The sequence below is a fragment of the Stenella coeruleoalba genome (assembly GCF_951394435.1).
Source record: "Stenella coeruleoalba genome assembly, chromosome: X".
In the NCBI taxonomy this organism is placed as follows: Eukaryota; Metazoa; Chordata; class Mammalia; order Artiodactyla; family Delphinidae; genus Stenella; species Stenella coeruleoalba.
Window position 1 is genome coordinate 5,618,721 of NC_137152.1, and position 13,318 is coordinate 5,632,038.

The window sequence follows — 13,318 nt, forward strand, 5'->3', positions numbered from 1 at the left end:
AGAACACGTTCATTAATTTTGCTTTGCTTTGTTGTCCCCTCTGGTTGTGTAGTATGTTCTCGAAGGTACAGCCCAGGCCCGTAAACACAGAGGGAGAGGGTTGCATGTCACGATGCCCCTTCTCAGGGCAGGAGTTGAGGGGTGTCTTGTGAACCATCTTGCAGGGTGCCTGCCATGGTACACCAGAGAAAGTGAAGATTTCTCACCTGCTGTCGATTGATGGGGTGGGCTTTCAAAATTTGAAAGTGCTGAGGGAAAAAATGGTCTGTTTATTCTTCCACTGTACAGTGTTTCATAAAAATGAGAGACGGTATTTGGAGAAAGTGTTGTGTTGATCTTGATTTTTAGCGGTGGCACAATTTGAGCGATCTCTGTGCGTCTGCTAGTGGTCTAAGAATTTTGAGTGTGCGTACTGTTTTGCAAACAGAGCTCAGTGTGAGAAGGGGAGGGTGTGGTCGGCAGAATTTTAACCTCGCCCCTCCCCCGCCGCCGATTCTGCCCCCCACCCCCACCCCGGCGTCCACACCCTGTACAATCCCACCCCTTGAATGTGGATGTGATGAAGGCGCTCCTGTGGTTATACCAAGGATGTGGCAAAAGGGAAGAGATAGGGCAGAGGTGACCAGGAAATGGGGCCTCAGCCCTAAAATTGAAAGCAACTGAACTCTGTCAATAACCTGAATGAGCTTGACAATGGAGTGTTTTTTGGTCAGACCTCAGATGCAAATGCAGCCCGGCACAGCTTGACTTCAACCTGGGGAGACCGTGAGCAGAGGACCGGGCCACCCCCCGCCCCCCGTCCTGGACTTGTGCCATCTCGTACGCGCGTGTTGCTCGAACATGCTGAGATAGTGGGGCATTGCTATTCAGTGTAGAAAACTAATGCACACGGGAAGCCATCTTGTGAGGTTACGTGCAGCATGCATCCAAACACGACGTAAGAAATACTGTGTGAGAAATGCCCTGTTGTTTCTTACAGGCAGTAAAGAGCCCGAAGTACCTAACGTGCTAAGTGGGACACCCCCGTGCGAGGAGCTCAAGGTCACGTGTGCCATGCAGCCGGGAGCCACCCGTGTCTGTTCTGCTCCATGTCCACCTAATGACTTCTCTGCTCGCCCTTTATTTCACTCCCAAGACCTCTCTTTTTATTAGCAGTTTTTTGTGGACTAGTTTTGTCTTTCCTCCTCTACTGCAAGCCTCGACTGGACCCAGAGGCCCTTATTTTTCTTTCCAGTGTGTTTTCCTCCAAGTTCACAGAACGCAAAAAAAGTGTCGTTAAAACAATGGTGATTTGGGGATGTTAGGAAAATGGATTCCTCTCCCGAAGGCCGTTACTGCTGAAGAAGAAAACAAAGTAGCACGCCAGCGCGCATTGTAGTGATGGGGCTTTTCCAAGGCGCCCCATTACTTTGATCAATTTCCACACTTTATTAACGTCCGTCAGCGTTGCTCCAGACAGGACCACCTGCCTAGAACTCGAACACAATTTTAGAATAAGCGGAAAAAAACCCCCACATTTGCCAGCCTCTGTGTTGTAGTGTCTAGAATTGCAAGTGCTGCCTTCACCTGTAAGCGTCCCGGGACCCGGAAGGTCTGGCTCCGTGTTTGGCCCGCTCTCCCCAGGTGCGCCCCCCTCCCGGCAGGAAAGTCTCTCCACCTGGCAGGTGCTCCCCACAGACGGGCCAGCCGCACCTGTCGGCCCTTAGCCTCACGAGTTTCACCCGCGTGCGCCGTGCGAGGCTATTTAACGGAGCCAATCGCGTCCTCCCGCGAGAGCGAGATGCCGCTTCGCGTCTGGTGTCGGCCAGGCGGGCCTCGCAGGCCCGGCAGGTTCGCGCTGCTCCGCCTCGCAGCCCCATGGGGCCCCCTCGCTGGGGGATTGCCTTCTCCCCCAAAAGGTGAGTGCATGCGACTAACAAACTGCTGTCGCCTCGTGTGCGGCTCCAGTGTCGGGTGTCCCGCGCGCAGGCCCTCCACCCCGCGTACCGTTTCGGCTGGGGTGCCCCGCCCTCTCCAGCAGGCTGACCGCGAGGGGATGCCGACAGCCTCCCGCCGAGGCGAGCCAGCTTGACCCACGGCATTGCTGCCCCTTTCTGGGCCCTCTGCTTGCCGCCCCCCTCCCCGGGACGCCCAGCACTTTGCTCTCCTGGGTTCTGGCTCCACGAGGGTGAGACCTATAAAGAGGGAAGCGCTGGTTTCTGGCACAGCTGGTAGCTTCAGACATCCACCGGGGACACGCAAGAGGGTTAGAGTCTGCACGCTGCAGTAGAAGCGAGTTCCTGTTTCCGTCGCACGCAGAGGCAGAGCTCACTAATTCTGGCTGTGGCGAGGGATTGGAGGAAAGCTTGATACGAGAAACAGTATTTGAGCCAAGCCTTGGAGGAGAGCTGGGTGTCGGCAGTGGGACGGAAGGGCACTTTAGGGAGACAGGACGTTGTGATTAGAGCTCCAGTTTCGGTGAGCAGGAAGGGTGGGGAGACGCAAGGGGGCAGGTGTGCCGATCCAGGGGGTGAGGCGGAAAGTTGAAACAAGACTCGGTCTGACGTGGAACAGCCTTGGATGCAGTGAAAAGGGTTCAGCCTTGAATCTTTATGAAGTGGGAAAGCGTGGGGCATTTGGGGCTGACGGACATTCGTTTTGAGCAGATACGTCTTAATAACAGCGTGGGAGGGATGTATCTGAGCCTGTAATGCAGGTGATACACATATGTAGCGTTTAAAAAGCTGTAACTTACCGCCTAGAAGTCTCTCCGTGTCTCCATTTGTACAGCCGTAGTGAGCACGTCCGAGGTGAAATGCTTGTTGTAGGACATCTTTCCAAACTCATCTCAGAACACATTTGCTCTGAGCCACTGTCTGTTTATTTTTCCTAGTTACTTCTTACGTTTTCACAAATAAGCCTTGTGTTAAAGTATTAGGATTGATTTAGAAAAAAATTTCATCTCGTGTGGTTCCTGAACATTAGAACTTAATATAAAGTTGTGAATAGAAAAGGTTTTCCATGAACCCAGCTGAATTGATCGGCAGTCTTTTGCTTGCTTGTGTGTTGCACAAATATTTCACCTTTTAATGTGATAAAGATCAAGGAACGTGAAGGGGGGGCCATGATGAACACTTTCCCGCTGCCTTAAAGAAGAATCGTAATCGTGTGTGTTAGTGCCTTCCGCATCTTAGCAGCTTGAGGGCAAACTTCCAGATTCCACTTCCCGAATTCTGCCCACCCAGCAGTCCTCTGATTGTCCCTTAGAGGTGTGTTCCGTCGTTTAAGAGTAAATCAGATCCGTGAATACCTTAGGCATCACTGGAAAAACGGTATAGTGCACATTGTTATAAATGGTATCTTGACCAAACTAGAGAGTCAGGTGCCCCAGATTTCCTGTTCCTCCCCCAAACTCATACATGTTTAGCTGATTATTAACTAAAGTTCTAGTAATTAAAGAAATAATTTTTTTAAATGTAATAACAGAGATATAGAGGTTATTCTTTCTGGTGTAGTTATTTCTAAAAGTAGGTCAGAGTCCTTTTAGTATTAAGTCCCTTTTGGTTTGGTGGCATTGCTACATTAATACGGTTCGTAGTATCTCCAGGGTCAGAACTGGAGACCATGTGTTGCTGCAAGGCCTGCATGACTAATGTGCTTCTCCAGACACTGAACTTCTAGACTGTGGCAGATCTCGGTGTTTACATGGGAAGGCTGAACTTGACATAAGTAGGGTAACACATCTGGGGAAAATATCAAGAAAACTCAAACCATTTTTCTCTTTTGAATTATTGGAAGGGTGAGACACTGGAAACATCAAGGATCATGCTTACAGCAGTTCAAAAAACATTCCTTCAGAGACTTTGGGGGAAACATGAAATATCTGTCAGTGAACCAGCAGGCAGGTGAGGTGATGTTTGCGAGAATGCAGCAGGAACTGTAATGGAGCTGTAAACCCATTACTATTCCAGATTCGCTTACTATTATTCAAATAGGAAAATGGTAGCCTCGTTTTCTGTCTCAATAGAATCCCTCTATTATGATGGTTATACGTTTGATAGATGTAGAAAGTCTTTAATGTCACCTTTCATGATTCAACTGGGTGGGTCTGGAAGATGCTTTTGCTTCATTTCAGAATCTGAGATGAGCATTTGTTTATATTTATTAGCTTAATTTAGCTCCTTTTCTCCGAAGAGTCCAAGGTGCTCTTGAGAGAGGCTTTGCGTAAGGAGCGTGCAGTTCCTCTTAAAGCAGAGGGAAGAGACAGGCAGGGGAAAGACAAGGAAAGGAGGAAATGAAAGACCTTGAGGTGAGAGCGAGTTAGAAAGGGTCCCATGATGCTACGAACTCGGCATGGCTTGTGCAGTTTTTAGAAACTGAAAACGTTTCCGAGATGGGCATTGGCCGTTCAGTAAGCCCAGGACGTGATGGGCAGAGAATACCCAGTATCTCTGGCTTCTTTGGAGTTGAGGAAACCCACTACCTCCAAGTGCAGATAATATCATTGATGATATCATCATTTCCCAAGCATTTAAACCTGGTGTTGACTCTCTTGAATGTTAAACTTTCTAGAAACTCCATCCTATTTTCTCTGCAACTAACTCTTTCTTTCATTCCACTTTTCTACCCGGTGCCCTGCCCTTCCTCCCCTGCAGCCTGACACCCAGTCTGTGACGGCCCACTCTCCGACTTGCCTCTCTGTCACCGTCCCTCCTTTTCCAGTCAGGTTTTCCCACCTGCGCTCTCAGAACGATATCCTCCTGGTGTGTTGACTGCGTGTGCTCCTTCCCTCAGCGCCTTCTCATGCCTGCTTTCTCCTCTCCTTCTATCACGCTTGTTCTCCAGAATAACTATGTTCTTCTTCTGTGTCCTTCTCTCTGCTGTACGTGTCCTGCTGAGTGGGCCTCTCACTGTCTGTCAACTCCACTGGAGCGCTTTCTTCTCCATTCTTCACATCAGAAAGTGTGTCATCACTCCCAGGTGGTTATTTTCTTTCTTCTTTGCACTTTCCCCATCTTCCAAGCCTGGATGCCCATTCCATGCTCTTGAGGACAACCCTTCTCCACTGTAGGATCCTCTCCTGAAAGTGGCAGCTTTGTCCCCCCCCACCACATACACACATACCCTGTCCCCAGAGTGCTTCTTTCCAAGGGGAAGGACCATGGCTGCTGAGGTTTCTTGTTCAGAGCCTCTGAGAATTCTGTACACTCGGCACCCTGCGCTCGTTTCTCAAGACCCTGTTTTCTAAATGGAAACTGGGGAGGCTAAGGTGCTACCATGGACTGAACTGTGTTCCCCGAGTTCATATGTGGAAGCCCTAACGCCCGGTGGATGGCATATGGAGGTAGGGGTCTTTGGGAAGTAGTGAGGGTTAGATGACGTTGTGAGGGTGGGCCCTTGTGCTGAGGTTAGTGTCTTTAAGGAGAGGAAGAGGGAGATCATGGAATCAGCCAACACCTTGACCTTGGACTTGTCAGCCTCCAGAGCTGTAAGAAATAAGTATCTGTTGTTTAAGGCCCCAGTCTGATATTTTAACACAGTGTCAGTGTACTGTGCTTGGAGTCTCCAGTTGCCCTTTCTGAGCCTGTAAACTGAAGACATGTCTGGGCCTTCCTTCTTTTCAGAACATTCTAAAGACCAAGTGGATATGTTCTCAAATTATTTCTGGCGAAAGGGGGGAAAAAATAGGAGGTGGTTTATAGTCCAAGGGACAGGAATCCCACACTGGAGGTTTACGAAGTTGAGTTAAGGGTTGGAAAGTTTTCTTATTATTTCATAGATTTTTGTAAACTTGTAACCAAAGTAAACAGCAGAATAAGAACAGCATCACTGGTAAAAATATTGACTGGTACCGTAGGCTACAAGAAAACACATTTGTTAGAATATTTTTCCACATTTTCCAATTCTGTCTTAAAGTTGGTTAAACATGTAGAATTCTCTAATTAGCTTCTTAGTCATCTGATGAAACAAAGAATGCTTCAGGCCTGGTGCTGCAGGGAACGTAACCTTTCAGTGGTAGTAACTTGTTTTAAAAAATGAAATTTGCTTTGCATTTAAAAAACATATATACCTTAATTGTGTGGTTTTATGGTTGACTGGAAGTTGCAAAAAGGGGATTGTGGTGTCCGTGTTTGGTATTTTTTTAAATTAATTTGAATATGAGTTTAAAGTGCAATCAAAGATCTAGCTTTTTCCAAGCAGAAAGATACTTTATTCCTAATCCATTTCAGTCCACTTCAACCTATTAAGCCTGGCAAAGATATGAGGCTGGGCCAGGAGTTACTGATTAAACAGGACAGCCCGCAGAATGGAAAATTTAATGAATCCTGGCCTGTTACAGGCTACCAAGCTAGAATCACATTTTTATTCCTGATCACTTAGAATCTTGTAGGAAGTTTGGCATTCCTGAATATCAGTCAAAATATAAATTCGTAAAATTTCCTATTGATTTTAGAACAGTAAGACTGAATCCCAAATTCCATTAGATTTCAGTCATTATAATTGTTTCTAAAATGCAAAAGAATTTCTTTGACTTTTATTTCAGTTAAACGGGCATGAAATATACCTTAGTGTAATGTTTTGTTGTCGTTGTTCTAAGTTTGGTTCAACTATAAATAGGTTAAGAAAAAAATGATGTCTTCAAATTAAGGAGGGGATTCCTAATAGAAAACCAAATGAGATCTATGCAAAAGCCATTTAAAAACGTGCAGCAAGAGTTGTGAAGGGCTTCCTAAGGACAGTTGTTGTGCTCACTCTCCCTTGAGTGAAAGGGATTGAGAAATACTCCAGCAAACTCTTGGGTGCCATGACTCATGCTGTGTGAATGCCAAAAATTTCTGACTCAAGTCAACCGATGTTGAGGGGCCTTTGAAGTCTAGAGTGCTCTGCTGATGAGTAGGAAACCAAATAGAATATGCCTGGCAAAGCAAACCACATGGTGAAACCAACCGCCTAGGAGAGGTCTCGGAGGTATTAGCATGTCAGACGTTTAAAGAAAACACTCCCGTTTCTTCGGATGCGTCTGCTGTTTGCAAATAGCTAGCCCTAGTACTTTTCAAAGATGTTCTTCTGTCCTTCCTGAAAACCCGACTGGGGAGGAGACTGAAATTATGTTTTAGAGAAGACACAACTCAGTTCTGCGAGTCAGTGTTGCGCCTGCTCCAGGTGAAAACATTTGAGGCAACAGATGAGGACATAATAGGGTCTGCTTTTTAAGGTTTTTTTTGAGGTTTCTTTGGAGAACGTGGCCTGGTTATCCGAGAGCAATAACAGAGTAACTAGCCTCATTTGGCTTGACAGTCTTGTCCATGCCAGTGCCCTCTCCCCACAAGGAACTGGGAAAAGGGGTGTCATGCCTTTCAAAGCACAGTTGTAGGTGTCTGCGCTGGTGGCTACTTGACGTCTGGGCACACAGAAAGCGCACTGTTGCAGCGAGGGCGCTGGAAGCACGACAAGTCAAACAGCCTGAGTCCCGACTCTGCCATTTCCTGCTGGGGGGCGGGGTGGTCTGAGCCAGCTTGCTTAACCACGCGGGATTTCAGTCCTGCCTGTGAGACGGGGATGAAATAACCACCTCGTACAACGCACTGCAGCCTTTCATGCACGAGCTTGGAGGGGAGACATAATAGAGTGCGGGGGAAGGAGAGGGGGACCGCAGGTCGACTGCCCCGGTGGGAACTGCAGGCCTCCGCCTCGGGGCTCTGTATCTGAAGGTCTCTGCACTGGATGACAAATGTCAAACGGGGATCGTAATTGTCACTAACCTGTGGGCCTTCATAAATCATGCAAGTAAAATATTTACCATGGTGATGCTCTTTCTAAGTTTGTAATGTATTTGAGCTCTTATTCAAATAAAAACAGGCAATAGGAAATTAGGAGTAGAGGGCAGTGCAATTCAAAGGGGCCCTCGTTTTACTAATCTATCGGTATTCCATAAGGAATTTATAAATAAAGGACGAAGGGGTTAAGTGGTGCTATCATTTTCAACCAAGAGAAAAGTGGGAATGGCAGTAAAAGAAAATGCCTGTCGATAGTACTCAGTCTGTGTTTAACTGAAGAAAGAAGAAAGAAAAGGTCCAAGTATTTGTCCTAGTCATTGGTGTTAGGAATGGAAACACTTTCCATTGCTTCGGGAAATGTTCATGAAGTGTCTGCCTCGTGCGTAGGTCTGTGCTGGGAACCAGCGGTGCAGAAAGAACGTGTGCTGCCCCGGGAGCAGACTCTACCTGGTCAGGGGCGTTAGAACGCTCAGGAGAGTGTGGCAGGAGTTGGATAGGGCTCTGTGCCGGCCTCTCAAGGGGTGGCCCAGCCCAGATACCCTTCGGTCATCTCTGCCGACTCCTCCTTCCTCTCCCGGGATGGACGACCCCGATAGGCAAGATACCAGCAAGGGTGGGCAGCCTCTCTGGGCATTTCCTCTCCATGCGATTCTACCCCGTCTTCTGATGCAGGATTTCTCAGCCGTGTTACATCAAAGCAGGTGCAGGAAAGTTATTCCATTGAGCCAAATTCTAAATAGAAAGTGTGAGTGAATGTAGTTTGATCAATATATATATAACTTTGCAAACCTTTACAGAGAAAAGCTTTGCATTTCGGTTTACAGCCCTGTTAAAAATGGAACCATTAAAAGTGCAGACTCTAATGTAATGGTGAAATAGGCCAGACACCACTGACCCCTTGCTGACCGAGGAAATAAAATCAGTGAATTTTTTCTCATCCCAGTGCTATCCAGGGGCTATAGATTCAAACTTACTCATAAATTCAATTAAAAAGGTAATATCTTGCAATTACTAAATTCACTTGTCTTTATATGAGTCCATGCAGACACATGCAGGGGCGATTACATGCAATTTGATGTCAAAATAAGGCAAGCTAAGAAGCTGAAAGAAGCCTATGGTTCTTCATGTTTCTAAAATAATATCCTAGGGCATTTTTCCTAATTAAGGTTTAAACAGGAGAATTATATGTGTTGACTTGTTACTTGCATGTTTATTTCTGAAAGAGGTAAAAACCTTGAGTTACCATTAAAACCATTACTGAGTTCTGTATCAGCAGATATCAACGTTGTCAGTTTCCTGGTCTTAACCATTGTGAAATTCATACAAAACCTTCCCATCATTTCTGTTCTCGTTGCTCCAGTCTAGGAAGAAAAAGATTTCTTAGGTCTCCCCCAGGTCAGTTTTTATGGATAGCAAACATTTAATCATAAAAGGAAACCATGCTCTTTAGAAGGGTGTTCTGTCGGGCAGCAAATTATGCTCAGAGACTGAGATTGTCTTTGCCAGTAATTTATTTAACACAGGTTCACTGCGGAAATTAACCCGTAATTTCACAAGCCAATAGAGTACAGGATAATGTCTCTTAATAAGCCACTAAAGAAGTAACATACTCCAAACCAGTACTAGATTAATCACGCTATTGTTCCAGGCAAGGGGATGATGAAAGGAATAGAGTCCAAGTTTCGTTGAGGTGTACCTTTCTCTGAGTTGCTTCTCTGAAGAGCTGCTTGGCCAACTGAGAGCCATGTGTCAGCGCTGGCGATGGGTCCAAAGTGAAAATCCTTGTTGTTGGAGCGCCTTGCCAGGGAGTGAAGGTGCAGGTGTTGTGGGTGAGATTACCTCCTTCCTGGGGCTGCTGCATGGTTTCCAGCACTGCCGGCAAAGAGTCGCCTTGCCCAGGCTGGAGCTGATGCCCCCGGGCCTTCAGAGAGCCATTCAGGTCAGCAGTCGCCTTGCCCAGACCCAACACCCTGGGACAGTCCTCACGGACTCTGGGTGTGTATAGTCTGAAAGGCCCCTGCCCTAGCTGCTGCTGCTTCCTATGTTTTTGTTGTTAACCACATGCATGCGTGATGACGTCCTGACAACAATTTCTCTTGTACATCAGAACAACTTCTAATCACAACTTTGTTGTTGTCATGAGCAAGTGCGCTGGAAATCATATCAAACCAATACACAACAAAGGGGATAATTCAGCTTGGTGAGTTAGCTGTACTGATCAGGAAACCTCTGGTTTCAGGAGAGTGAAAACCAACTCTAGTCACCTGAAGAAAGAGAAGGCTTTGATTTCCATGGGATGAGAGGTACAGGTGAATGCAGGAGCTTCAGGGATGCCCTAAGGTAAGTTTTCCTCTCCACTCTTGAAATCTGCCTGTTGACCTGATAAGTTAATGCCCTTGTTGTTTACAGAGTGTGTAGGCTACTTATTCCTGAGTGCTTCTCCCGGTATCTATCCCTGGAGAAGTCATCAGCACTGCCGAGCTATCACCAGTTCCTTGGTCTCTCTGCTCATCATTTTAGTGCCTCATTAACCAGAATTACCGAGTGTAATCCATCAGCCTTGAACACTCACATGGCATTTACTTGGCTAGCTGTTTAGTTGGAACTTCATTATTAGGAAGAACAAAATTGAAAAATGAAAACGGTGCACATCTATAGCAATGGAATGCTTAACATTCTGTCAGTGCCAGAGCGGATCTTAAAACTAAACTGAATCTGTCAGTGTGTCACTCCCATAGGGAAAGGCACAGATCGTGTTTGAAGATTTTGCCCTACGTTCACAGAGGAAACGTATTTTGATGTTTGTTTACTAAAAATAATGTTTCCTATGTAACAGAACAAAGCCCTCCCCATTTCTTTTCACCAATAAACGAGTAAATCAAGTTGCTGATTACTAATTAGGCTAAAAATAAGGTGAAACGTTTTCAAGACATCCAGAACATTGTTTCAGTAAATTCAGCAAATTATCAAGATACATACGTTCATTTCAGACTCCTCCGGAATGTCAGACTCTTTTAACTTGTACTACAAAATTTATTTCAGTTGTAATTTTAGTTTTGAAATTAAGAAGTTAAGTTTGGATATTGAAATGGTTATCATTAACTGCATTTTGTCTGTAACTCAGCAAATTGTGGATATGTTTTCCTATATGTTTTCCCCTATTTGTCATTTAGATGGGTAAGTGATAAAGTACTGGTTGAGTGTATGTAGTTGAACTATAATACCTATAAAAACCAGTCCAGAAAGCTCAGAGGATGCGGCATTATTGCTAGTGTGTTTTCTTGCTTGTGGAGAGGTATTATATATTCATATTTAACGCAGCAGGCTCGGCATAACTGTGTCTTATCACTGCTGGCTACGGTGGATTCCTGAGTCCAGTCACTTCAGCGTGATAGCACAGGGTAGCTTTTGCCGAGCATGTTACAGAGATCTGACACTGTTAGGTCAGAAGGTCCCAACCTTATACCCCAGCAGGGTGTAAGGACAAGATGTGTGAATTTTCCACGTTCCTGGTTGTTGTCAGGCCTCATATCAGGTCCCCTCATTACTTACCCTCCACCTCATCCTCTTTTCATTTTCTCTGTGACGGAGAGTTTAAGAATTTTGCTACTGTCCTACCTGACCTGTGCACGTGACATACCTTAGGACTAGTAACCAGAAGCCAGGTTAAGTGCAGAAGCAGTCTTCATCTCTCAGTCAACCTCAAGACGTTGGTGTGAAGGGCAAGCCACACCGCCTAGACCAGGTACCTGAGACGACGCTCGGGGATGAACTACAAATCCTCCTCTGGCCTCCCTCCAGGGGCTGGTGGCCCTTTCCCTGGGTGCCTGAAAACGGCAAAAGGAGAACGTATTGTGTCTTAGGTTGTACTTAGCACTGCCTGTGAGCTGATTCCAACTGCGGGGTCCCGGAGTACAGATGATTCCCCCAGTCAGAGTGGGATTCTGAGAGTCAGGTAAAAATAGAATCTTTGGGGGGCGGGGAGAAGCAGTGGGCTCATTTCCCCAAGACCCGAGCGCACAGGTGGAAGAGAAACAGGAGGCGCCTGGGTCTGCATAATCCATGGAGTGAAGATGTGCGTGGCAGGAGGAATAGAAGCGCGCAGGATTGCCTTCCCTACTGAAAGCCTGAAACAAGGTTCATATTGCGTTCCTGAGGAGAGTAGCAGGGACTAGGGCCGCCGTCAAAACTGGAGAGCGTCAGGTGTATTGTCTTCTGTCACAGCCCCGCTTGACTCGCTTGTTTGAGACGAGTGGGTGGGACTTGGAGAACGATGTAGATTCGCAAACTCAGCGAGATGCTGATTCGATTTGCAGCTTTGGTCCAGGTGTTGTCTATTGGAAGAAGAAACAAACAACCTGCCACCAGGTATTCAGTTACAGATCTCGTTTTGACCAGTATTTATTCTCCCAGTGTCCATTCTCTTCTACATACTTTATTCCTATAAGCCTAACCAAGTTGTAGCAAGCAGACGGGCGTCCAGTGAGATCCCGCATTGCCCCGCTGGTTTGTAGCTTGGTATGCAGTCAAATGACTAAGTTCAGGCCAGTGGAATATAATGGTAACAACATGAACAATTTCTGCCTCCAGTTCTTGAGAAAGAAGGACAGATACCTTCCCTTCTTCTTTGCTTCCCGTCGACTTAACAGCGTTGACAAATGGAGCAGTTGACCTTAACTCACAGGTGCTGAGTCATGAGTTAAGGACGGCAAAGCTAGCCCTCCAGCCACGTCTGGGCTGTTGCACGAGAGAGAAGCAAACGTGTAGTCTATTTGAACTGTATTTAGAGTCTTTTTGTGTTACAGTAACTTTACTTCCTAAATAGTGAGCACATAACCCTGTCGGTCCACTTAAGTTCATGATTCCACATTTAGCCTAGGATGTTTGTTCAATCCCAGACGCTTGTATTCTCTTGGTCACTTGAAGGCCCTGTTCTTTGGAGTGCTTGGGCTTCTCTGTGTCTCTCGCTGTCTCTGTGCCTCTCCATCCCGGTACAAAATCAAGGTGCACTTCCACAAAGGACAACTCACACAGACATGTAGGTCTAACCACATTCACTAGTGATTTAGATACTCTAAAGTTAAGTGTTTGAAACTTTTATTGTTAAAAATTGTTCCTCAGTAGTAAAAGAAGATGAGTAAGCTTACAGTGGAGAAACCTGAAACACTTGATCAGCCCAGGGATCAAGGTCAATGTCAACTGGGATATGTCATGTTGATAGCATGTGACCTTGATGTGATGTAATGAGAAGGGCACTTTACCTCTGTGGTCTTCCAGATGCCTGTAACCCCAACCTAATCACGAGAAAACCACTGGAAAAAGCAGAATTGAAAGACATTCTACAAATCTGTCAAGGTCATCAAAAACAGGGAAGGTCTGAAACTGTCAAAGCCTGAATGAGACCAAGAAGCTGTGGCCACTAAAGGTTTATGTGAGGTCCTGGTTTGGATCCTGGTGCAATAAATGGAGGTTAGGGGAAAGCTAAGGAAATCCAAGCCAAGTATAAACATCAGTTAACAATAGTGTGTCAGTATCAGTTCATTAGTTGTAACAAATTACCA

The 13,318-nt window shown here is 46.1% G+C and overlaps 1 protein-coding gene across 8 annotated transcripts in view; it reads left to right on the top strand.

Annotated features, from left to right (window-relative positions):
- LOC307180268 (uncharacterized protein) overlaps window positions 1-13,318 on the top strand; it is a 524,184-nt gene that overhangs the window by 167,305 nt on the left and 343,561 nt on the right. For 3 of the 8 annotated variants that reach the window (XR_013825710.1, XM_079910424.1, XM_079910426.1), the window contains one exon: window positions 9,997-10,097. The exons of 1 other annotated variant lie outside the window; for it this stretch is intronic. The gene's annotated coding sequence lies outside the window, so the exon portion shown is untranslated. Of the gene's footprint in view, window positions 1-1,801; window positions 1,899-9,996; window positions 10,098-13,318 lie in introns of those variants that run through there. 4 more of the 8 variants (XM_079910429.1, XM_079910422.1, XM_079910423.1 and 1 more) reach the window with 2 other exon arrangements.